The following is a 26,045-nucleotide window of genomic DNA, read 5'->3' as shown; positions in this document are numbered from 1 at the left end:
CGGTTATTTTCTGAACCTCCTTCTTCTTTAAATACTCTTCTATTTTCTTTTTATTACATCTCTCCATTTTCTTTTATAAGTCCCTGTAGAAATCCACAAATCTTTCTTTTGGATTAACAATCTCCTGGTCTTCTATTTTGATCTTATTTATCATGTTTTCTTCCTTCCTTTTCTTAATTTGCCATGCTAACCATTTTCCTGATTTATTTGCCCATTCAAAATTCTTTTGTTTCATTCTTTTTATATTCCATTCCACCTCTTTATTAATCATCATTGCAAATTGTGTTTGAAGCAGTTTTATACTCTGTTTCACCCTTACATCCCCGGGTCTAGTAATCAATTTTCGTTCATTTTCCATAATTTGTTTCAGGACTTCTTTTTTTCCTTTTTCTCTCATTCTATTTTTAATAGCATTTTGTTGTATAAAGAAGCCTCTCATTACTGCTTTCCTCGCATCCCAGACTGTACTCATCTTAGTTCCTTTATTTACATTATTTACAAAATAGTCGGTTAGACATTTATGAGCTTTTCCCACTATCTTCTGATCATTAAAAAAATTCTCATTTATTCTCCACTGGAAGGATTTCTCCTCATAACCCTTTAATATACCTTTAATCGGATTGTGGTCTGATAAAACTCTTGGTTGGATCTCTACTTTTGTGAACCTCAGAGATAATTCATTAGATATCCACATCTGATCTATTCGCGACAATGATTGGTTTGCTTCCGAATGATAAGTAAATTGTTTTTCTAATGGGTGTTTCAACCTCCAAATGTCAATCAAATTACAGTTTTCTACCATATCAAAAAAAGTCTTTGGTAATTTCCCCTCTTTTGTTCTGCTTTTCGCCTGCAGTCTATCCATTTCCATTGAAACCACCCCATTATTATTATTTTTTGATCCATGTATTCAAACAGTTTTTCTTCCAAACCTTTAAAGAATTCTGTTTTATTTCCATTCGATGCATATACTCCAATAATTATCAGTTTTTCTCCTTGCCAATTAATTTGTACAGCAATTAATCTTCCTTCCTCATCTTTAAATAATTGTTCTGCTTCAATTTTATTCTTAATATACAATACCACTCCCCTCTTTTTACTTTTACCTGATGAGATGAATTCATTTCCCAATTTCTTGTTAATTAAAAATTTCCTGTGAGTTTTTTTTCACATGAGTTTCTTGTAAACAAATAATATCCAAATTCTTTTGTTTTAGATATTGTCCAATTTTATTTCGTTTTTTTAATCATTCATTCCATTCACATTCCAAGTCCATAACTTCATCGCCATAGTGTCTGCCAATTAAATATTCTTTATTTTATATTACTTTACTTTTCCTCCTCTTCTTCTGTCTCTTCCTTTTCTTCTCGTTCCTCTACTTTTTTCCCTTTCCTTCCCTTCTTCCTTCTACCGCTTCCTTCTTCCTCCTCCAACTCCAATGAATCTTCTTCCTCTCCTCCTGCTCCTGCCCCTGCCACTTCCTCTTCCAATCCTTCTCTGGCGAGCTCTTTATATCTTCTAAAAATATTATCCACTTCATCTGGTTTCGTCAGTCTGTGCCTCTTTCCTTTGTATGTAAATGCTACACCTTCTGGGAATTCCCACTTGAACTCTATTCGGTTTTTCTTCAAAACTTGCACCAACTGTTTATAGTAATCTCTTTTTTTCAAAAGCCTCAACGGTACATCTTTAAAAATAATTATATAATTCCCATCAATTTCCAAACGTTTTTCTCTGTTTTTTTGCAGAATTAAGTTTCTCATTTCTCTATCTTTAAAGATGATCAGGCAATCCCCTGGAAATTTCTTTGCTCTGGTAGTCTTTATTTTAATTCGAAATCCGTTTTGAATTGTCTTATCCACCTCTTCTATTTGCATGTCCATCCATTGAGCTATTTCTGCTGTCAATTTCTCTCTGATCTTTTCACCTTGCACCTCTGGCACAGACCTAAATCTCAGATTCATCTCCCTTTGCCGAAGTTCGTTCATCGCGACCGCATCCCAAAGCTCATCCTGTGTCTTATTAACCTCTGATACTTCCGCTCTTATTCTTTCTTCATCTTTTCTAAATTCTTTCATTTCTAATTTTGTTCTTTTCATCCCCTCCTCCAGATTCTGTGTTCTCTTAAAAATTTCTTTCATTTGTCCTTTTAACTCATTTACTGTTGTGTCCATTTTTTTATCCACTTGCTCCAATTTGGTTTCTACCTGATTCCTTTTAGTCTCAATGTTTGACTCAATATTTTTAATATCAGTTTTTAACTCTGCAAACATTATTAATATTTCCGCTTTCCACTCAGGTTCTTGTTTGGAACTCTTCCTATCTCCCGGTGTTGCACCTTCTCCCTTCTTCTGTGTGTAAGACATTCTTTAAACTCTTAATACCTTTGTATAATTTAAACCCTCTTATCCAATGTACAGTAAACAATAAACAGTAAAATTAGAAAATCAATCTCATATACACCATTTACTAGCTTGGCTTGAACAAACACTTTACCATTTTTAGTCACATTACATTCTCCATTTCCAAACGTAATCTGGAAACCTTTTCTGTCCAAAGCGAATATGCTGAGTAAATTGCAGCTCAGTTGTGATACATACAAAACTCTAGAAAATGTGGATTCAATAGATTCATTGTTTATATTGAATTTCAGGTTCATGGAACCTGCACCTTTTGCTTTAACAATGTTGCCATCTGCAATCTCAATTTCAGATCCTTCTTCATCATTTATCTCATTAAAATAGTCCTTTTCAAATGAAAAATGTGAACTCGCCCCAGAATCAATAATCCACTTACTACGTTTATTTTCACGATTCTGGACAGCTAAATTCCTTTCTTGCAGTAGCAAAGTGCATTCAGATTTCCCCTTCTTTCCCCCTTTTGGCTGAAAGGGGTGGGGTTTCCTTGTTCTAGGAGCTTTGCAGTTCTTTGCAATGTGCCGTTCCTTGTTGCAATTGGAGCAAACCACTTTCTTGGGCATTTCTCTGGGCTTTGTAAATTGCCTAGATGCATAATTACTGTACTTGCTTCTAGCATTTCTTACTGGAGACTCAGCTCTCCCTCTGCAATCTCCCTTAAATGACTGGTCAGGTCTTTAAAAGTTAGACCTTCTCTGTGGTCCATTATGCTAACAAATGAATTGAACTTTGGTCCTAGGGATGATAGCAAAAATGATGTCTTTGTATCTTCGTCAAAAGGCTTAGGTGTAAGATCAATCCTTTTAATAATCTCAGTAAACTTGTTGATGTGCTCTGTGAATTCTTCTTTTGAATTCATCCTCAGTCTGGTTAATTTGCACATCAAGGTTCTGCGGGAGTTCTTGGTAGATTCTCCATACATGTGCTCAATTTCACTTAAAATTTGAGATGCATCATCTTTACTATTTATTAATGATAGATGCTCATCATGAAGTCCACTCAAAATTATATGTCTGGCTTCGTTGTTTTTGTCTTTCCAAGCTCTTATCTTGGCTAAATCTTCCTCAGTTGCTCCTGTAGGTTGAGGGTTCTCTACAGCATCCAAAACGTGTTTTGAATCTAGAAATGCTATTAAGCACTGCTTCCAGTGCACAAAATTGTATTCATTTAGCACAGGCATTCCTAGTTTTGCATTGTAGCCTTTTTAGACTTCGATTGGTGGGCTCTGCGTTGCTCCCGGACGGGAGGAAGGAAGTCAAATGACACCAAGGGTTGGTTCAGAGAAAGAGTTCTTTATTTCTGCTCTCCGGAGCAGCAGAAAGGCACTTGCATGGTCAGTCCACAGCAAGTCCAAAGAAATGAGAAATTTCATGTAGTATATATATCCTCCAGGCACCCTCTCCCCCCTTCCCCAGGAATCCCGCCACGTCAGCTTGTACACGCAGGTTGACATCACAGATGTTCCTGCTCCGGTACTCTTAAGCATAAAAGGGTTTTCATTCCTGTACTTCTGACCATAAAAGGGTATTCCTGTTCCTATACTCTTATCTTGGAGCAAAAGGTCACCAACTCCAAGAACACACTCTGGCGCTTTTCCCGGACTAGGTCTGTGCGTCAGAGTGTGGTAAGATAAGACCCAGACATGTCATCCCTACTCCACTGGAACAGCCAAGGTCGTCCATTGCCGTGACTGATAAAGGAGAGAGCTTTGTTTATACAGCTGTGTTCTTGTTATGCATATGCTCAACAGCTCAAGTTAATGCATTTTAGAAATGCTCTCTTGGAGAAAGAAGAAAAGGGGGGTTTTGGGTCCCGTTTCAAACTGACTGCACAGAAACCCATTCCTTCATTCTCTCCTCTTCTTTTGGACAGCCTTACAGCTCATCCCAAGGCACTGGCCGGTATTCTCGTGTCAGTGCTATAATCTGGGGCCGAATCATTCGTGACATCATTTTATGCATCATATTTTGCAGGAATTGCATTAAGCAGGATATACAGGAGCAGAAAAGAAGCAAGATTAGCAAGGGGCCTATCAGCATCATTAAAAGTCCTCTAAGCCACCCAAGGTTCAGAAGCCACTCAGTCAACCAAGACATGTTCCATCCGTTCCAGGTTGGGACAGGAACATGGGCTACTTTTTCTATTTCTGCTGCCAGGTGTCGAATAGCTTCACCATGGTCAGAGATGTTAAAGCAACAGGCTCCTTCTGTCAAATTTAACGCTGCAAAAAATCCGGCGGCACGCAGAATCGGGGCCGTAACTGAGGACTCATTCCAAGGCACAGGGAGGAGGGGTATTCCTCCCAAAGTATCTGTAGGTCCCAGAGTGCAGACCGTGCAATTGATTCGGTTTGCAGAATAGGCTACCATTTCTGCCATTTGCAGCCATTTATTGTACGTGTTGTGGGCACCCCATTCTCTCATTAGCCGCTGGGTTACCTTAAGTGGTGTGGGCGCAGCAATGGCCAGAAATAAGAAGACTACCATTCCGGCCAAAACCATGTCCCCCCACAGCCCTACCTGCATCATTTGGGCACAGGGATATATCTATTTCCTAATACCTTCTTCTTCTAATACCTGGGGTACCTCCCACAAAGCTATATACAAAGCTATATATTCAAAGGGAAAGAAAAAAAAGGATAGAAAACGTCCTCTTCTAGTCCACGCTGGATTCTTCTGCCGTGCGTAGAGATGCCAGCTTCCAGGGATGGCACCAGCAGGGCGGTCGTCTGGTGGGTGCCGAGCCGATGCGGTGAGGAGAAGCGTGAGGCGGCGTTTGTAGGGCGCCGAGAAATGGTGAGTCGAAGGGGTTGGTGTAGATCAGTTGTAGCAGTCCAATCTGATACTGCCTGGGGTTTGCTTCATCCTTCAAATCAGGCTTGCTGGAATATATTTCATCCATTACTTTTATGCAGTCAGGTGTTGGAGGCCCATCTTCTCCCATAGGTGGTAGCGTAACCGGGTTAAGAGTCTCAGTAACTCGAAGCTGCAACTGCGGGAGCATGAGCAGTGCTTGGCACTTCATCATCTTTGCTTGGGATAGAAAAATAAGTTCCTTTCATGTCCAACAATGCTGGCACAGCATGAGGAGTGACACACATGGTTTCCTGTCCAAAGGTGAACTTGTCAGCTTTTGTAATCAGAGTGGCAGCAGCCACTACTGTTCGCATGCAGGGAGGCAAACCATAAGTTGGCTTACATCATCATAAGTAGGCATATGAGTTTTAAAACACACCTTCAAATAGTCTAATTATTTTAGCGGGATCCTCTTCAGGGAGGAGGATCCCAATTGCAAACATCCGTGCTTGTAAACGGCACATATCACATAGTAAAGGTGCGTGGAGGCCGGTTGCCCTTGGCATTGAGCGGCTCCAAGGGGTCATACACCCGGCGGAGTGGGGCCCCCAAAAAATGGGGTTAGACAATGCAGGGTGTAATCCCACAGGAATGGGGTTTTTCTGCACCTCCCCAGTTTTTGTGTGTGTTTTTTTGTGACACTGACACAAAGGTGAAGTACATTAACAAGGTAACACAGGTGATAATCTAGCATCTGAATTCATTTCACAAACAGAAAGCTTAAAACCACATAAGTATTCGTTTGAGCTATTGTTGTCATCACAGCGAGTGTAAAGTCAGAATATTCACTGCAAAAGGGAGTTTTGTTGGGCTGCACTTGAAAGTTGATTGACCCCTCTTTTTAAAAAAATAAACTGTAGGACATTCCGACAGTTTCTGCCTATTATTATTTATCTGCAAGTCATTTTAATCTTGATATACATATTTACGTACTTAATTGACTTGGGACAGTGGTACAGTTAAAATCAGGGCACAACAATAGGTTAAGTGCTACCTGCTGTATGGCTGAATTTTCTTATAAGAAAACATCTGATAACAGTCAGAAAGGGTATTCCTATTAAACAGGAGGAATAAGCAATTCATGCTAACTAAATATAAACTGATTTCTGCATCTGTATATCACACACAGAAGGAGACAGAGTGCAACTCAACTTTGAGCACCAACTTTTTGCATATTTATCCAATTTAAGCATATGCAGAGCAGATTGGGGGGGGGGGTTGAGAGAGCAGGTACCAAGACACCATTTAGGGGAAAGGTTCCTGCTTGTTCCTTTTCATAATGTGAAACTAAATATCTGACCTAGAACAGGGCAACTAGGAACAGGGCAGAACATTTATTATTATTATTTTAAGAGCACAGATTTCAACTCTGAAATCGGTCAGAGCCGGATTTCAACTTCTCTAACACAGCTGTTAAAGTAACAACGGGGAGTTTGGCTGCATCCAAAGCAGCAGTAGCCTGGTGTCCACCTGCACATGTCCCCAATCTTTCATACAATATGCACTGGGAGCAAGGAACTGCACAGCAAAATGATGCCAGCACATACAATAATAAGTTGCACCTGGTACCACAACTGGGTGCAGGTGGACGTCAACTCAGGCCCAATATTTCGTGGCAGCCCCAAGTCCCATATCATGTTTCTCTCTGCCCTAAGGGTAGATTGTCTTTGCATGTATATTTTAAAGCTTTGCTTTTGAAACTGTAGACATTGTAAACACACAAATATTGGGTAAGATCTACCTACTAGATCTCTTATTTTATTTTATTTTATTTTATTTTTGGCCGCAGACTACTCCTGAACCATTAGGGCCCAACCGACTGCTTTGGTAAAGGTGTGGCAGAAGATTCTTTGCCCTCTGTCAGCGCCCTTGGCTGATGACCAAACACCCCCTGGTGTGGTGCAGTTGGTACGTGGAGGGGGCCAACTTACTCCTCCCGCCTCTTCTTTTGGGGCTGGCAGGCTTACTGCTCCAATAACAGCCAGAGAAGGAAAAAACAATAAAGGCACCCTTTTCCAAGAGAACATATGTCTTGGAGTTGCATATAATCCCCACCAGGTGTCAGCAACTGGCAGATATTACTCAGAAATTTCAAAATTAATGCCCAGATAATTCAAAGGAAGGGGGGGGGGTGGCCGCAAATATAAACTTGAAAGTCTTTTGATACATTCATATAAAGGTTCATTTACACCTTACATACTTCAGATAGAAATAGTTCTGAGGAAAATGCAATTACAATCAGAACACAAAATTCTTCCTCTTCCAATTCACCATGGTTCAGTAGCATACCAGTGATGAGTTCATCGTACAAACTTTCTCCGTTTACCTTAATACATAAATTTGCATGCAAACATTAAAAATCACTTTTCCTTCAAAGGAACCGTGCTCTTAGCTTTGAACAAAAAAGATTCCCTTCCCTACTACTACTTTTCTAGAAATCTTGGCCATTCTATTCCATGTAATATTAAAAGCTACAGGCCTGCCCATACATTCTTGCATGTGAGAGAAGGGGCTGCCATACATTCTTGCATACCTACTTACTCAAGACCACAGTGCTAGTTCATTTCTACACCCATTTTCCACCTTGATTCATGAATACAGACAGTGCTCAAGTAATTTGAAGAAAATTATTTTGCAGAAGCATTTTGACAGTAACATTGAACTTTGTTCGATATTGCCTTTCACCCAAGAGAAACCCAGAGGAATCACCTACTGGGTAACTGTATCAATAAGCACTGAGGTATTTGTCTGTCAACATCTTGATTCTGCTGTCACACTAATGCATTTGACAACTTTGGAGGTTAAATCAACCCAAAGAACTTCAATATCTCCCTTGCTCATATAAGATGTCTGTGTTGGAAGTAGGCTCGTCTACCCTGAGTATATGTGTGTCTCAGAACAGGAAAATTTCAAAGCATTGAATACTTTCCACAGCCTAATGTGAACAGGGAAATAAAAGTTATTTTGCCTAAGACCTCTCCTGGCATGTACACTCAGAAACCAAAAGAGCCATCTCAATTTTCGATTAATAGATGTCCAAGGAGTATCTTTCATGGGAGGGACATACTAAAAAGCACAAACAACATTCCAGGTCCCTACTCTTGCCGTTAATTTATGGATGGTTAGCTGTCCAGCCAGCCAAAAAGAGGGCTGCTCTATAATATATTATATTCTTAATTCAGAAGGACTTTCTTTCTTCCTGGAGTTTTTTTTTAAAATAAAACCAGGAGAATGGCACTATTTTGCCTCTTTCCACGCAAAGGTACAAAGTTTCGTGGTGAGAGAGCAAGGCAACTGCACCTTTCAGCATTGCAACAGCTGTGGATTAATTGTTTAAAAGCTGTTTTAGTAAATGCAATTCAGCTTTTACTATATTTAGTAAATTCTCTCTCAATAGAGAATTTCTCTCTCGGTAATAGCATCTGAATATATTAATTTCATTAATACTAATCAGCATAAACACTCAACCGTCTTTACAACCCACTACCCAACTTTTCTTTTGTTCCTAGATTCCTACTTCTCTCCTCTCTCTACCTCCCACCTTCTTTTCTACTTCCCTCTGTTGGGATTTCAGCCCCATTCTCAGGCTGTTCTCAGTGTGTGTTGGGAAGAGTTTCTCCTCTCTCTTCCGCTCTCGGGATGGAGCCGGGTTGAGTCATAAAACTCAAAGCTTGACTGCTCAGACATGCAGTCATTTGTGTTATTGTTATTATGCAGTGAATAAAGTAGTTATGGAACTACAAAACTGCCTTTTCCCTTCTGATGGTTTTGTAAGGGAAACTGGTATGCTTCCCTCATGAGAGAGAAGCTGCCTATTTTATCGGTCGCCCTGGACTGGAGGAAGATTCCTGAACGGCAGCCAGGGGTTTGACCACCGGACTTCACCTTTGGAATGTTTCGGGAGGCTGGCACTGCCCCCGGGCAGGCGATGTTCCAACAATTGGTAGCAGAGGATGGTTAACGATCTACGCTCTCTGAAGTTTTTGCCAAGTTTGCAGATAGAAGCCGATGCGGTCGTAAGTCAAGAAGTTGACTGTGAGAAGCCGATCGGATTTCTGGAGCTCTGCAAAGCTGCTGTTTGTTTTTGGATTAAAACACAGCCAAGTTCCTTTGTTCTGGGGGAGCGGAGAAAGCAAAAGCAGTCTGCAACTGTTTTTGTTTTTCCACTACCAGAGAAGCTGAAGAGCCAGGGAGAGCTCGACGCTGAAAAGGGAACTGTGAGTAAATCATTGTGCTAATGATTTATGAGGCAAATAACCTCAGAGAAGCAAGTCGCACTTGAGCTGTGATACACGTTCAAAGACTGCCGGAGGTTTTTACAGCTCACTGAAGAAGCTGTTTACGTGTTGCCAAGATGGACGCTTGGCAAGGGGATGGGAAGATGATGTGCCCGCTCCTGACTGATGATAATTATCAAAGTTGGGTCATTAAGATGCAAGCTGTTTTGCAGCGACAGCGTTGCTGGGATGTGGTGGACAATCCTATTCCCTTGGCCCCAGGCAGTCTTTGGAGAGACAGGGACACACAGGCCAAGTCTGCAATAATTCTCTGCTTATCTGATTCACAGTTAATCCATATTCAGGCTTGTCCGCATGCTAGGCAGATGTGGGAATCTCTGCACAGAGTCCATTTGAGAGTAGCTGCCGGGACTGCGCTTTTACACTTTCAGCAGCTTACAAATATGCGACTGAAAGAGGGTGGTAATCTGAGAGAGCATTTGATGACGATGCTGCAATTGCACCACCAACTGGCGGAAAGAAATTTTCCTCTGAATGAAGCTGTTTTTTGTTTTATGGTTATCAACAGTCTAGACAGGGTTGAGTCGTAAAACCCAGAGTGGAAGAGAGAGGAGAAACTCCTCCCAACACACACCGAGAACAGCCTGAGAATAGAGGCTGACTTCCTTTCCCATGCTGTGAGGCACCTGTGAGAGTTTGTGTACTGGTCCAGTAAACGCTTCCGCTGCGCCACCAGCAACAGCTCTCTTTGCAGAGTATTAATTAAGTCCAGTGCAGAGATTCTTGTTGCAGTACAAGCTTCAGAGTCTCAGCAGCAAAGAAATAACGACACAGGGAAGCCTGTCTTTCCAAAGACAGGTTTATTGCAGAAAGATAACAGAAATACCTCCGGAGCTTTCAGACATTTTTGCTTCACGCCCCACAGGCAGAGAAAACAAACACTCTTTATATACTGAGCAACTTAACAACTTAACGAGCTTGACTACTTAAAGTCACATGACATTGCTAACTTGCCAGCGTCTTAGGTTTCACACCCTAACACCCCCTCTCGCTGGCAATACAAAAAACAAAATTACTTCAGACCCATTTCTTCACAAAAGTTTTCATGCCGCTGAAACCCAAGTGGTTTTGTAAAACCATCAGCTTGATTTTCATGACTGGGACAGTAATTTAATTTAACAATTCCTGCTTTTACCATTTGACAAACATTTTGAAAGCGGATATCCAAATGTTTTGTACAACCTTTAAACTGCCCATTTTGTGCTAACTTAAGACATGGTTGATTATCACCCCATACAGTGATTGGAGTGATGGCCTTTTCATACATCTCTTGTGCCAAGCATTTGTAAAATTCTAGATCTCTACATAACTCAGATAAGGCACAGAACTCAGCTTCTGTTGACGACAAAGCAATTAGGTTCTGTTTCTTGGATCTCCACCCAATCAGAGAGTTACCAAATTTTATTACACAGCCAGACACTGATTTTCTATCCTTTAAATTTGCCCAATCACTATCTGCCCAACAAGTAATCTGTGCTTGTCCTTCCGAAAACAATTCAAGGCAAAAATCTTTGGTGTATTGTAAATATCTTAACACTCTTTGAATTCCTTTCCATGCATTTACACTAGGTTTCGAAGCTTCTCTGCTGAGTAAGTTAACAGCGTAAGCAATATCTGGTCTACTCCATTGCGAAAGATGAAGTAAGCTTCCCAGTGCTGACTGAAAGATTTCAGCACGCTTGAATTCAGCACTATCCTTGAACTCATTGTCTTTTACAAAACCCATTTCCATTGGTGTTCTAACACCTGCACACTCCGTCATGTTAAACTTTTTCAACATTTGCAATATCTTGCCTTTTTGATTCAGTAGAAAACTGCCATTTTTGGTCCTATCTATCTGAACACCAAGATAGACCTTCACATCACCAATATTCTTAACTTTGAAGTGTTTATTTAACTCTTTGGCTAGTTTTTTTACTTGTTCTTGTGTCTTTGAAGTATAAATCAGGTCATCTACATAAACAAGCAAAGATTCTTGAGCATCTCCTGAACTTCTGAAATATAAGCAATTGTCAGCCTTGCTCCTGCTAAAACCAATGCCTACCAAAACGTCATTCAAACATTCATTCCAATTATGAGCAGATTGCTTGAGTCCATAAATAGATTTATGTAGTTTCCATACCTGATTTGATTTACCAACTTTCAATCCTGGCGGTAGCTCCATATAGAGCTCTTCAGCCAAGTCTGAATGAAGATAAGCTGTAGAGACATCAAATTGATTCACTTTGAACCCTTTCTGAGCAGCAACTGCTAATAGTGCCCGTAGGGTTTCACTCCTTGAAGTGGGTGCATAGACTTCGGAATAATGTAACCCCTTTCTTTGCGTAAAACCTCGAGCTACAAGCCTTGCTTTGTACTCTGGTTTCCCCATCGCTGTTGTCTTTATCCTATACACCCACCTACAACTTACTGCTTTGGTACCTTCTGGCAGTTTGGTGATGGAAAACACACCCAGTTCTTTCATAGAATTCAACTCCTTTTGCATGGCCTCACGCCACCTACTGGCCTCCTCCTGGGGTAATTGTTCAACCTCCTCAAAACTTTCAGGTTCGCAATTTGCCAAACCAGCCCAAACACTAATAGCTTGGTACCTTTCAGGAGGTTTACCTTTGTTGGTACGCTTAGAACGCCTTAACAGTTCCTGCGATGTTCCTTCAGTTTCCCCCTCTGACCCAGAATCACTAGTCGTCACCTGTTTGTCACTAGTAGTTGTAGAACTTTCTGATTCTGACTTTACACGTCTCTCTTGCTGTACAGGTGAACTTTTAGAACTAGAAGATTCTGACTTTACAGACTTGGGTGAACTAGGCGATTTCTCACCCTTATCCTCAGACTCAAATTCCTCAGTCTGTTCTGGAACTAATACCTGCCCTGGGGCCTGAGTTTCATTGCTGTTCACCACATCAAATAGTATGTCAGGATTTCCATGAATTTTATTCCAACCATCCTGTTCACAAAATTCTGCACTTCTGCTGATTGTGATTTTCGTTTGATTGCCTTCTACATTCACAAATCTCCAACCTTTTGTGTTTGCTTGATAACCACAGAAAAACATTTCTTTAGACCTAGGATCGCCTTTCCTACGTTGTGCCCTAGGCACCAGCACATAAGCACGACATCCAAAAACTCTTAGATGATCAATTTTTGGTTTTTTCCCAAATAGCATGAAGTAAGGAGTGTTGCCTACTGTGCTATTGTACACTCTGTTAAAAGTATAATTCGCATACAGTGCAGCCTCAGCCCAAAAACGCTGTGGAAGTCCAGAATCAAACAGCAAAGCAGCAATGGCTTCCTGTAATGTTCGAAATTTTCTTTCAGCAACTGCATTCTCCTGTGGTGAATAGGGATTGGTAAGTCTATGAACTATACCTTTCCTTTTTAACCACGTCTCCAGCGTGTGGTTCACATATTCCCCACCACGATCTGATTGTATTTTACGTACCCTGGTGTCAAATTTACATTCGACTTCTTCAATCCAATCCATCAGGATGGAAGCTGCTTGTGATTTTTCTTTCAGAAAGAAAACCCAACTAGCCCTTGAAAAATCATCCACCAAAATTTGCATAAATCTCGCACCTCCAAGCAATTTGACTGGCATAGGGCCACACACGTCTGTGTGCACAAGTTCAAAGGGTTTCTTGCTTACTCTATCAGATCTAGGATAGTTACATGTCTTAACCTTAGCATGTTTACAAGCACAACAATCCAGAAAATTTGGACAGGGTTTAATGTTACACTCCTCAGCTAAATCTGGCATCTTGCTTACATACTTAAAGCATATATGAGCTAACCTTCTGTGTAGTAGATGTGCACAACCTGTATGAGGAGCTTTATTTACACACTTAGCTTGCGCTTCACCTGTTGAACATCTACCTGCTGCTAACTGCTCTTCATCCAAAACAAAAAGCCCATCCTCACAGGGAATTTTAACTAGCTCCTTCCCCTGTTTCGAAATGGTGCACACATCATTTTCAAACTCAACCTTAAAACCACTTTTTACCAGGCATGACACACTCAAAAGTCCATTCTTCATTCCTGGAAGAACAAAAACAGGAAGGTTAGTTTGCAAACAGTTAACATAAATTGTGCCTTTAAGGTTCATTTCTCGTTTACTATTGTCTGCTATAGTCACGGTTTTTGCAACTGGCAATGTCTTGCAGTTCATCAAGCGGCCACTAGATGTTGCTGGAACTAAACTGTGACTTGCTCCACTGTCAATTATCCACTTCAAGGTTTGTTGGCTCCTTTTAGAACTCTTTTGTGCTGCCATTGCAGATAGTCCCTTATCAGCACCTGCTCCCCCTCTGGATCGTTGATTCTTGTAGTTCTCACGTCGTCTTCCCCTGTAGCTCCGGAAACTGGCCCTGGACTGTTGAAATTCCTGTTGCTTTTCTGGACACTTTGCTATCAAATGAAACCTGCTGCCACATCGAAAACATGACTTGCTGGCCATAGCAGACACTTGTGAGGCTTCCTTACAGCTCTGCCTGCTAGTTTCCCCACGCTGGGAATTATCTGAACATCCAACCCTTGGGGTATTTGAATTATCAATACGTTTTCGATGATGTTGATATTCTTGCTCACACAATCTACCAGTCACATAATTCATATTCAGCTGGTCCTCTGGCAAAACCTGTAAAGTTAGTACGAAGTTTTCAAACCCTGCATGCAGGCTGCTAAGCAGAGTATAAACTTTAATATTTTCAGGAAAATTCACACCTAAAGATGACAGTCGGTTGAAATACTCAGTCATCTGTGACGTGTGTTCAACCACACTATCCCCTGGCTTCAGTTTCAACTCATACAAAGCACGTATAATGTTCACCTTCTCTCCGGGCGTGACTCTATGGTGAATTCGCCTAAGAGCTTCCCAAATTTCAAATGCAGACCTTAAATTTTCCACATGAGGTAATTGGGAATCGTCTATCGATACCATCAACATGCATCTAGCTTTAGTGTCCATTTTATCATGTTCCCTATTCTGAGCATGTGCAGCAGCCTGTTGCTCTGCTGTGGCATCTGCTGCAACAGCCACAAACGGCTTTCGCCTCTGGACATAGTCAGCCCACACTTCTTTGGCTTCCAACCAGACTTGAGCCCTCTTAGACCACTGCACGTAATTAGCAGAGTTCAACTTTGTAAAGGGAACCTGGAAATTTTCCACTGCCATTCTTGGGGTCTGCTGCTACTCCCTCTGTGTGCCCTTTCTTCTTTTTCCCCTTGGGATTTGTTTTACTCACTTTTCAGATGCCTCCAGCCTCCTCTGAAGCCTTTAAGAGCTGGATTTACGACCAAGCCGGTCTTCTCTCATCCGAAAGCTGCTTTCACTTTCTCTGCACACAATACAGCTGTAGAAACGTAGAAGGATCCATAACCTAAGAGAGTTTGTGTACTGGTCCAGTAAACGCTTCCGCTGCGCCACCAGCAACAGCTCTCTTTGCAGAGTATTAATTAAGTCCAGTGCAGAGATTCTTGTTGCAGTACAAGCTTCAGAGTCTCAGCAGCAAAGAAATAACGACACAGGGAAGCCTGTCTTTCCAAAGACAGGTTTATTGCAGAAAGATAACAGAAATACCTCCGGAGCTTTCAGACATTTTTGCTTCACGCCCCACAGGCAGAGAAAACAAACACTCTTTATATACTGAGCAACTTAACAACTTAACGAGCTTGACTACTTAAAGTCACATGACATTGCTAACTTGCCAGCGTCTTAGGTTTCACACCCTAACAGTAAACAGCTCCTGCTGTTTCCTGCCAGTGTGGCAACTGGTGGGGGCTGAAATCCCAACACCTTCTACCTTCTCCAGCCCAGACTACTTCAACACCTTCTGCATAACATTTGGGACACAATTGTTCCAGCCTTCTACAAATAAAATTATACACATTTCAAAAATATATCAGAAGAAAGGTAGTGCGAAAATCAATTTTGGTATCAAATAGTGTGCTAATCCTTATTCTAAACTGAGCTGAGATTTATAATAAATCTAACTTGCACACCCCTTTAAGTTTTAAAAGTACAAATTATAATTAAAACACATAATGTCCCGTGTTTCACGGGGGTCTTTGGAAACAGATTCATCATACAATCACAGTTAGTGAGATGCAATCTTGAAAAGACTCATGAGGTACGCACACAACACAGGTCTGCAAATATTGCAAACTCCCTTTGCTGCTACCTGTAAAAGTATGTCAAATTTACAGAACCACCTCTATGATAACAAAAAGAGGTCATATGTTTAAATGACCCAGGTACTCTTGCTCTTGCTCTGAGGGTTGGCATGCTATGTAATATTTGGTAATTTGTAATTTTCCTGAGTATTCTTTGGCCCCATTTTCTGTGTTTAACATACACACACTGCAAGGGGGATGATTTACTGCCTTGTCCCCCATAACCCGGGACACTCCGAATACCTAGTATTATTTTTCACTCAGTCACCTTTCTCCGCGTCCTGTTAGTGTTGGGATACAGCCAGGGAGACAAAGGCCACCGTGCCTCCACGTCGTCTCCCGGTCTTCCGTGGAACAGTATCAGTCAATTAGCGACACGAGCCTCAGAAATAGCTGTCCACATTCCAGGACTCGTGCACGCCCTTTTCGCAGAGTTTCCACAATGAAAGATGCACCCAGGAGAGCATATTATACAGATTTATTCAGCGTAGGTCAGAACAAAGGAAAAACATGACTGCCTGCCTGCGTGTCGAGGCAACAGAGAGAAACAAAAGCTATATACTAAAAAGAAACTTCCTGTGACCCGGAAGTATGCATGCCTGTGACACACAACAGCCTGCTCCCTGTTTAAGGTGGAACGGAAATATCCTAACATCTAGTGGTCTAGACGGACTCGCGTCTAGAAACCGCACTTCAAGGACCACACCTCGCTTCGTCAGTGGCTCTGAGCCCCTAACGTCTCATCCACTCAAAACATTCACTGGAGTGTCCCCATACACACACAAATACACATACATACAAACCCCATGCACCTCCCCCATCTCCAAAATTCCCTTTTACCAAAACCCTTTTACCAAACCGACGGCACTCTACTACTCCTACTAGGCAGGGCTGATCAGACCCCTGGCTCCCACAAAACAAACTGTGGAGCTTACCTTTCACCTGGATACCTATCCTGTGCGGCCACTGTCTCTTTCTCCCGTCTCTGCAGTGTCTCCACTCAGGGATGGGGTGGGGGCTCCCCCTAGAAATGGTAAGGTGCGCGCTTGGAGCCACCAACACCGAACGGAGCTGCTCGCTTTGCAGTGACGCCTCGGTCCTTCGTCTCTCATCCTCGGGGAACACATTTCCCGTCCAATGCACCAAAGAATGTAGCCTTTTTAGACTTTACCAATTGGTGGGCTCTGCGTTGCTCCCGGATGGGAGGAAGTAAGTCAAAAGACACTGAGGGTTGGTTCAGAGAAAGAGTTCTTTATTTCTGCTCTCCGGAGCAGCAGAAAGGCACTTGCATGGTCAGTCCACGGCAAGTCCAAAGAAATGAGAAATTTCATGTAGTATATATATCCTCCAGGCACCCTCTCCCCCCTTCCCCAGGAATCCAGCCACGTCAGCTTGTACACGCAGGCTGACATCACAGATGTTCCTGCTCCGGTACTCTTAAGCATAAAAGGGTTTTCATTCCTGTACTTCTGACCATAAAAGGGTATTCCTGTTCCTATACTCTTATCTTGGAGCAAGAGGTCACCAACTCCAAGAACACACTCTGGCGCTGTTCCCGGACTAGGTCTGTGCGTCAGAGTGTGGTAAGATAAGACCCAGACATGTCATCCCTACTCCACTGGAACAGCCAAGGTCGTCCATTGCCGTGACTGATAAAGGAGAGAGCTTTGTTTATACAGCTGTGTTCTTGTTATACATTTGCCATTCCTTCAGCATCACTATCAGAAGCTGCTCTAGCCATCTTATAATTCAAAAATTTGAAAAATATTCTAAATTCAAAAACTTGTCAAAATTCTAAAATCAAAATCTCAAAAATCTCAAAATACAAAACGAATCTTCACTACCTTGGGTCACTGTGAACTCTGAGGGAAGGGAGGGGTTGCTTATCCCCACTGCACAATAGAATAAAGGACCATGTGCTTACCAGTAAGTTCTCTCAGAGTGTGGTTCAACCCAATTGCAACCTCTGTACATAAACCTTAAGTTGTTCTCTGTTAACAACCTTAGACAACAGATCAGCAGGAATTTCATTTCCTGGCATGTAGAACACCTGAATGAGTTCTTTCTGAATACACTCTCTTGCACGATGTAACTTAATCCGCAAGTATTTGGTTCTTTGCTTGCAACTCTCTGAGTTCAGCAAAGCCAAACAGGATCTATTATCTTGATACACCTGTATAGGACATTTCACAGAAACTCTGATGTCCTTAAACAGTTGCATCAACCATTCACAATCCATGAGCGAAAATGACAGGGCATTGAGTTCTGCTTCACAGGAACTTAGGCTTACTGTCGTCTGCTTTTTGCACAACCAGTCACAGAGACAGTGGTTGTACATGTAGCATACTCCAGAAGTGCTTGTGCCATCTTTGGTGTCACTTCCAAAACTCGCATCTGCAAAGATTTCAAGACCTCCAGACTTCTGACCAGTGAATATGAGTCTGTAGTGCATAGTACCTTTGAGATAACATGCTATGCACTTGAGAACTTTCCAATTCTGAACAGCAGGATTGTTAGCATGTCTGCTAAGCAGATTAGTCCTTACAGCTATATCAGGTCTTGAACATCTGACAATGAAGTTCAACTTGCCTAGAATGCATCTGTACAGTGTAGTGTCAGAAAATGCTTCAGCATGTCGGGAAACAAGCCTTTATCAGGAGAAACTGGCAACTCTCCAAGCACCCGGCTTGATCTCCTGTTGACCTCCCTGTCTGCATTCCCCAGCAGGATACAGGCTAGGTCGTGATAGGCGATTCTTCTCGGCGTGAGAAGAACCCCCCCCCCTTTCCTGCCCCCCCGGCAGGGGAAAGAGATAGACAGAAACGTATTTACATTCCTTTATTTCTGTCTTTGCAGCATAACAAAAGCATGACTGCTCTCTTCAAACTCCAGCAGTCGAGAGACAAACAAAACCTGTACTTCCTGTACAAGAGCAAAAGGAAGAGCTCATATTACACTCTGAGCTAATTCCGGTGCATTGCCCTGTGAATTGACTGTCCCTCTGTTTCCCACGGAACAGTCCTAACATTCCATCATGTGCTGTTTTCAAGCTAGCAGCTCGTGGCTGCATTGCTTTTATATCGTAACATACTCCCCCATATGAATCAATGTGTGCTGCGAGCAAAGCTTGATCCAGAGAAGAAAACAAACAGTTGTTATACATATAACACTCCCCTGTTGTTTCAGTTCCACCCTTGGAACTATCCGCCACTGGTTTCCCCGGTGTACCTCTCTGGTTGTCTGACTTCCAAGGAATGAGTGCATCTGCATTACCTTGGCTAGGGAATGTAGTGTTACGCTTAGCAACTCCCTGTTGTGTCTTTGTCTCTGACTTAGACACACCTTTAACCTGTCTTGAGTTGTCAACAATAGTAACACATGCTACAGCTGAATTAGCAAACTCTTTGGACTACCTCTTGGGTGGTACACCCTTTGTAACTCTCTCGGACCTGCGTATGAGGTGCTGATCCTCTCTGCTCACTGGTTCAGTCTCAGGACTCTTTGGAGAACCAGTTCCAATAGTAAACACTGGTTCATCCTTCACTTGCGAAGGTCTAGCCATTGTGTGTGCTTTCCTCTCAATGACTGTGTCAACTGAGCTCTTTGAGCTTTCACTGTCACTCTCAGTACCACTGTAATCAGTAAAAACATCATCATCATCTGAATTGTCCACAGTGGGAAATGTGTGAACAATTACTCTCTCCTGTTCAGGAGCACTCTCTAGAAATTTTGTGAGAATCACCTGACCAGATTCAGACAAAATTACTCTGTAGAGACCCTTTTCATAACCCACAAAAATGCCTCTAGCATTCTTTACTCCACCTGGAGCATCAGATTTCACATGAGACCCAAAAACCTTAAAATGGGCAACAGAAAGTTTTCTATGAAATAGCTTTTCAAAAGGAGAACTTCCCAAACCTTTTGAAACCTTTCTCAACCAAGAGTAACAATAACACAATAACGATTCCGCCCAATACTCATGTGGCAAATGTGAACTCAGTAATTGTGCCTTCATGCCATTTTGCAATTCTTTGTTCACTTGCACACAGACACTTTTGTTCCATGCACCTGCTGAAACAGCAGTCTTGTGCCTTATCCCTTTCATAGAATAGAATCATAGAATCATAGAATCATAGAGTTGGAAGAGACCACAAGGGCCATCGAGTCCAACCCCCTGCCAAGCAGGAAACACCATCAGAGCACTCCTGACATATGGTTGTCAAGCCTCTGCTTAAAGACCTCCAAAGAAGGAGACTCCACCACACTCCTTGGCAGCAAATTCCACTGTCGAACAGCTCTTACTGTCAGGAAGTTCTTCCTAATGTTTAGGTGGAATCTTCTTTCTTGTAGTTTGGATCCATTGCTCCGTGTCCGCTTCTCTGGAGCAGCAGAAAACAACCTTTCTCCCTCCTCTATGTGACATCCTTTTATATATTTGAACATGGCTATCATATCCCCCCTTAACCTCCTCTTCTCCAGGCTAAACATGCCCAGCTCTCTTAGCCGTTCCTCATAAGGCATCGTTTCCAGGCCTTTGACCATTTTGGTTGCCCTCCTCTGGACACGTTCCAGTTTGTCAGTGTCCTTCTTGAACTGTGGTGCCCAGAACTGGACACAGTACTCCAGGTGAGGTCTGACCACAGCAGAATACAGTGGCACTATTACTTCCCTTGATCTAGATGCTATACTCCTATTGATGCAGCCCAGAATTGCATTGGCTTTTTTAGCTGCCGCGTCACACTGTTGGCTCATGTCAAGTTTGTGGTCAACCAAGACTCCTAGATCCTTTTCACATGTACTGCTCTCAAGCCAGGTGTCACCCATCTTGTATTTGTGCCTCTCATTCTTTTTGCCCAACTGCAATACTTTACATTTCTCCCTGTTAAAATTCATCTTGTTTCTTTTGGCCCAGTTCTCTAATCTGTCAAGGTCGTTTTGAAGTGTGATCCTGTCCTCTGGGGTGTTAGCCACCCCTCCCAGTTTGGTGTCATCTGCAAATTTGATCAGGATGCCCTTGAGTCCATCATCCAAGTCGTTGATAAAGATGTTGAATAAGACCGGGCCCAAGACAGAACCCTGTGGCACCCCACTAGTCACTCTTCTCCAGGATGAAGAGGAACCATTGATGAGCACCCTTTGGATTCGGTCAGTCAGCCAGTTACAAATCCACTGAGTGGTAGCATAGTCAAGACCACATTTTACCAGCTTCTTTACAAGGATATCGTGAGGCACCTTGTCAAATGCCTTGCTGAAATCAAGGTAGGCTACATCCACTGCGTTCCCTTCATCTACCAGGCTTGTAATTCTGTCAAAAAACGAGATCAGGTTAGTCTGACATGACTTATTTTTCAGAAATCCATGCTGACTATTGGTGATCACAGCATTCCTTATCCAGGAAATCCTGAAAATCCTGCAAAAGAAAAACTGGCTTTTCATCTGTGAAAAGACAATCAATGTTAGCATCATGAACATTCTTAACCTTGTCACAAAACTCTTTAAACCTTTCTAAGGCTTCTTGTGGTTTGTGCGTTATGTATATCCACACATAATGAGAGAAATAATCCACACACACAGGATAATATCTTTCATTGCCTCTAGATGGTGCTAGAGGACCAATCACATCAGCATACACTCGCTGAAAAGCTTTGGTTACTTGCGTTGTCTTCTGGACGTTTTTCTTCACACCTGCAAGAGAAATCATGTTAGACTCAGATGCATTACAATTTATGCAATCACTTTGATCAAAAGTCAACAAATACAGTCCATCTTTCTCTCTGGCGGAAAGATACAGCTCTCCATCTTTGAAGATTTTGCAGCTTTCTCTATCATAGGACAAAATCAGTCCTTTCTTTGTGATCTGCGAAACACTCAGCAGATTGAACTTTAAATCAGGAACCAAATACACATTGTTAATAGTCAAGTTCAGACTCTCAAGATACACAGTTCCAAACCCAGTCGCTTTCAGCTCCTGGTCATTGGCCTGTTTCACAGTGAAGCTTTGCTTCTTAAACGTCGAAAACAGTCCTCGGCGCGACGTCACGTGTTGCGTGCAACCCGTGTCAAGAACAAAAGCGTTCTCCATTGAAAATTCGGCTTTTGTTGACAGCAATGCTTTTGCAGGTTTCACCTGGGACTTGGTACGACTTTTGCCTGACACCTCAGGCTTTGCAGAGCTCCCCTTAGCTCCTTTCTGTTGACGTGGCTTCTTACAATTCCACTGAAGATGCCCAGACTGTCCACAATTGTAACAACGGACAACGTTCAAAGCAACAGCCTGTTCTTCACTAGCAGTAGCAGTGGGGGTGTCAGAACTCCGAGCTTCTCTCCCCCTGTCTTTGACATCTATTGCAGCAAGTCTGTCTCTCTCATTGAGAACCACCGAACAAATTCTCTCCACCGTAAGATCCCTGGCAGGTAGAGAACCCAACTGACTTGCAACTGTTTTATAAGTCCGATTAAGGCTGTTAATAATCATGAAGCAGAATATCTCTTCCTGAAGAGGGAAATTACGTTGCGCCATCTGCTGGCGTAAGAATTTCATCTCTGTCAGATGCGCTTGTACATCTCCATCAGGCGCTAGCCTTAGATTGGTCAGTTTTTCAAAATGCAGCAACGCTGAAGAACCAGCATCTCTTTGATGTATTCTATGCAGCGTTTGCCAAATCTCACGCACGTATTCCAAATCCTGAATATGCACGAGTTGATCATCTGAGATACACAGAATTATGGCTGTCCTGGCTCTCACATTCTGTGAATTCCAACCTGGCGTTGGTGCAGCAGGGATGGGGTTATCAATCACCCCAAAAATCCTCTGATTCTGAAGCAGGGCTTTCATCTTTACAGACCATGAGGAATAATTGTCATTAGTCAGTGGAGGTGGGTAAGGTAAGCCTCCCCCCTTCTTGGTATCCATTTTGAATCCAAGCCTCAGCTCTCACTCTCAAGCCTGTAAAATCCAAGAGTCTATTGGGTTGTTTACTGCCTTGCACTTGGCAGCTAAACACAGGCAGCTCCGGAAAGTCCCTCCAAGAGCAGTGAGACAACAGACAAAACAAACGCTGGAATTTTACCAGTGGTTTTTTTCAGCCTTTTACAGTCCCAGCCTCTCTTCCGTTGGCTAGTAAATTTCCACTTTCTTTCAAGCTAACTATCTCCGACGTAGCTGAAAAGATTGAAGTCTCGTTGCTTAGCAACTGGACTTGGCTAACCGGCTATAGCAAAGCTTATCAAGCCTCAGGAATGCGAAATATGCAGGCTGTTTCTCCGTGCTGTTTTCATCCAAAAGCAGACACTCAGTGAACCGAAGAATGCTTCAATTCGCGTTCACTCTCACAGCCATAAAATCACCATACCTTGAGGGAATCCGTTGCTTGTTTTATCAGCAAAAACGCCTGCTCCGGTGCTCAGCCGTCCTTTGTAGCTTCCATCCGCCCGCTACCACATTCTTTCTTTATCTCCTTGCAGAGGATGAAGTACGATCCATCAACCTCTCTTGCTGCTTTCATGGATCGATGCCATCGGCTCCGTGCTACCAGATGTCGGGAATCAAGCCTTTATCAGGAGAAACTGGCAACTCTCCAAGCACCCGGCTTGATCTCCTGTTGACCTCCCTGTCTGCATTCCCCAGCAGGATTCTTCTCGGCGTGAGAAGAACACACCCCCTCTTTCCTGCCCCCCCCGGCAGGGGAAAGAGATAGACAGAAACATATTTACATTCCTTTATTTCTGTCTTTGCAGCATAACAAAAGCATGACTGCTCTCTTCAAACTCCAGCAGTCGAGAGACAAACAAAACCTGTACTTCCTGTACAAGAGCAAAAGGAAGAGCTCATATTATACTCTGAGCTAATTCCGGTGCATTGCCCTGTGAATTGACTGTCCCTCTGTTTCCCACGGAACAGTCCTAACATTCCATCATGTGCTGTTTTCAAGCTAGCAGCTCGTGGCTGCATTGCTTCTATATCGTAACACAGCAGTGATTGAAAAACCACGAAAGGACCCTACAGAGGTGGGGTCATACAGACCAATTAGCCTATTAAATCAAGACTATAAGATATTTACAAAGATCCTGGCAAGGCGACTGGAAAAGGTACTACCTAAAATAATTAAGGAAGATCAATATGGATTTGTTAAGGGAAGATACATAGGCCATCCTATAAGAAATGTGTTAAACATATAAACAAGCAGGGTAAAAGGAAAATTGGTGGTCTTAAAATTGGATGTGTATAAGGCCTTCAACACAATTAGACATAAGTTCTTATGGAATATTATGCGGGACGTAGGATTAGGAGAGAACTTTGTGGAAGCAATCCAGGAATTGTATAGGGAAGGCTGTGGTCAGAGTGAATGAGGGGGTTTCAGATCAATTCAATATACAAAGAGGAGTTAAACAAGGATGTTCACTCTCACCACTACTATTTGTATTGGGTATGGAGTACTTGGCAGACAGAATACGAAACTCAGTAAGGATAAAAGGATATAAGAAAGGAAAGGAAAAAATCAAGTTAAACATGTATGCAGATGATATCCTATTATTATTTACAAACCCCTTAGAGGGTGTAAGAGAACTTATGATAATCCTGAAGGACTTTAAAGAGGAGTCGGGATTGGGAGTAAATTTGGAGAAGTCTGAAATTTTATTTTGGGTTGTAAATAAAGAGGAGAAGAAGGAAATTGCAAAAATGACAAAGATGGATATCAATAGGGAAAAAGTTAAATACTTGGGGGTAAATATTATTAAAAATATTACTAGGATTCCAGATGTAAATTACAAAGAAGCATGGAGGAAGATCAAGAAGGACATAAAATCATGGAAAAATAAGAATTTATCTATTCTAGGTAGGATTAGAGCACTTAAAATGTTTCTGGTACCAAAATTATTATATTTCAAGTAATTACACTACCCATTAGGAAAATATGGTTCAAAACATGGAATAAGGTATTTAAAAATTGGATTTTTGGAAGTAAAAGAGTTAGAACCCCAGACATAGTAAATTATTCATCTCAAGAAGAGATGGGATGGGAAATACCGAACTTAGACTTTTACTATGAAACATTCCAATTGAAAAATCTAATAGATATCGGATATAAGGATGGGATTAAATGGATAAGGCTGGAGAATGAAATAAATGAAGGAATAGGAAGAGAAGGGATATTTAATAGAGATATTAATACGGCTTTTAAGAAGACAATAGGACCAAGGAAAACTGCGTTAGGAATCTGGAAGAATTGGAATATGAAATGGATGCCAACATACTCAAGGTGGACGCAGTTAAAATATATGCAGGAGGGTCAAAGGGAACCGGGTTGGTGGAAGAAATTAGAATATCAGGGATTTTATAAATTAAAAGATATGTTCAATGAAGAAGGGAATTTAATTACAAAAAAAAGTTTTTTTTAGAAAAAATAGGAAAACAATATTGGCTGAAAGTGCAAGGACTTTATGATTTAATAAAAACGGAAAGAGCAGAGGAAACGATGAGGACAGAAATGAAAATAGATATGGTGCTGAACAAAAGACAAATAACGGAGAAAGGGATAGCAGGGATGTTATATAAACTGATGATAAGCGACAAAGAAAGAATGATAAGGATAATCCAGATTAAATGGGAGCAGGAAGGTATGATCCATCCAAACATGGCCCAAGAACTGATGAAGACTATAAACAATCTTAAAATAGAAAAGTATAAAGAATTAAGTAGAAATTTTTTATTAAAATGGTATAGAACTCCGACACAAATGGCATATATAGTGAAGGGGTTTAGTCCCAAATGCTGGCATTGTGGTCAGGAAAAAGGACTATATTCACACATGTGGTGGAATGTAATCTGGTTAAGGAATATTGGCAAAAGATTATAAAGGTAATTTCTGGATTATTTCAAATAAACATAGAAGTTAATAGGGATTTGTTATTTTCGGGAATACTGGGAAATAACCAAGTAATAAGTAATAAGTAAGAGTTGTACAAGATTATGATTTTAGCTGGAATGGCAGTTATTGCTTTGGGATGGAAAGAAAAGGCCAAATGGAATATGGAAAAATGGAATGATGATGTTTTTGAATATGTACAATCAGAAATAAATGCACAGATAGTGGCAGAGGATAGATGGGAAAATAAATGCCAAAGAATCACAAATAAATGGGCATTTTACAGGAAATGGATAGAAAGAGGGGAAGCCAACCCTAACATACAAGCTCGAATGAACAGACTGTGTACATGGATAAAGATATGAAGAAGGAAGGCCTGACCGGGGGGGGGGGCTGGAGTGGGGGGGGGGAAGTAAACCGGATGGTATTTTGAATTGATTT

The sequence above is a fragment of the Podarcis pityusensis genome (assembly GCF_964106645.2).
Source record: "Podarcis pityusensis genome assembly, chromosome: W".
NCBI classification, from domain to species: Eukaryota; Metazoa; Chordata; class Lepidosauria; order Squamata; family Lacertidae; genus Podarcis; species Podarcis pityusensis.
This window is presented reverse-complemented; position numbering follows the sequence as displayed.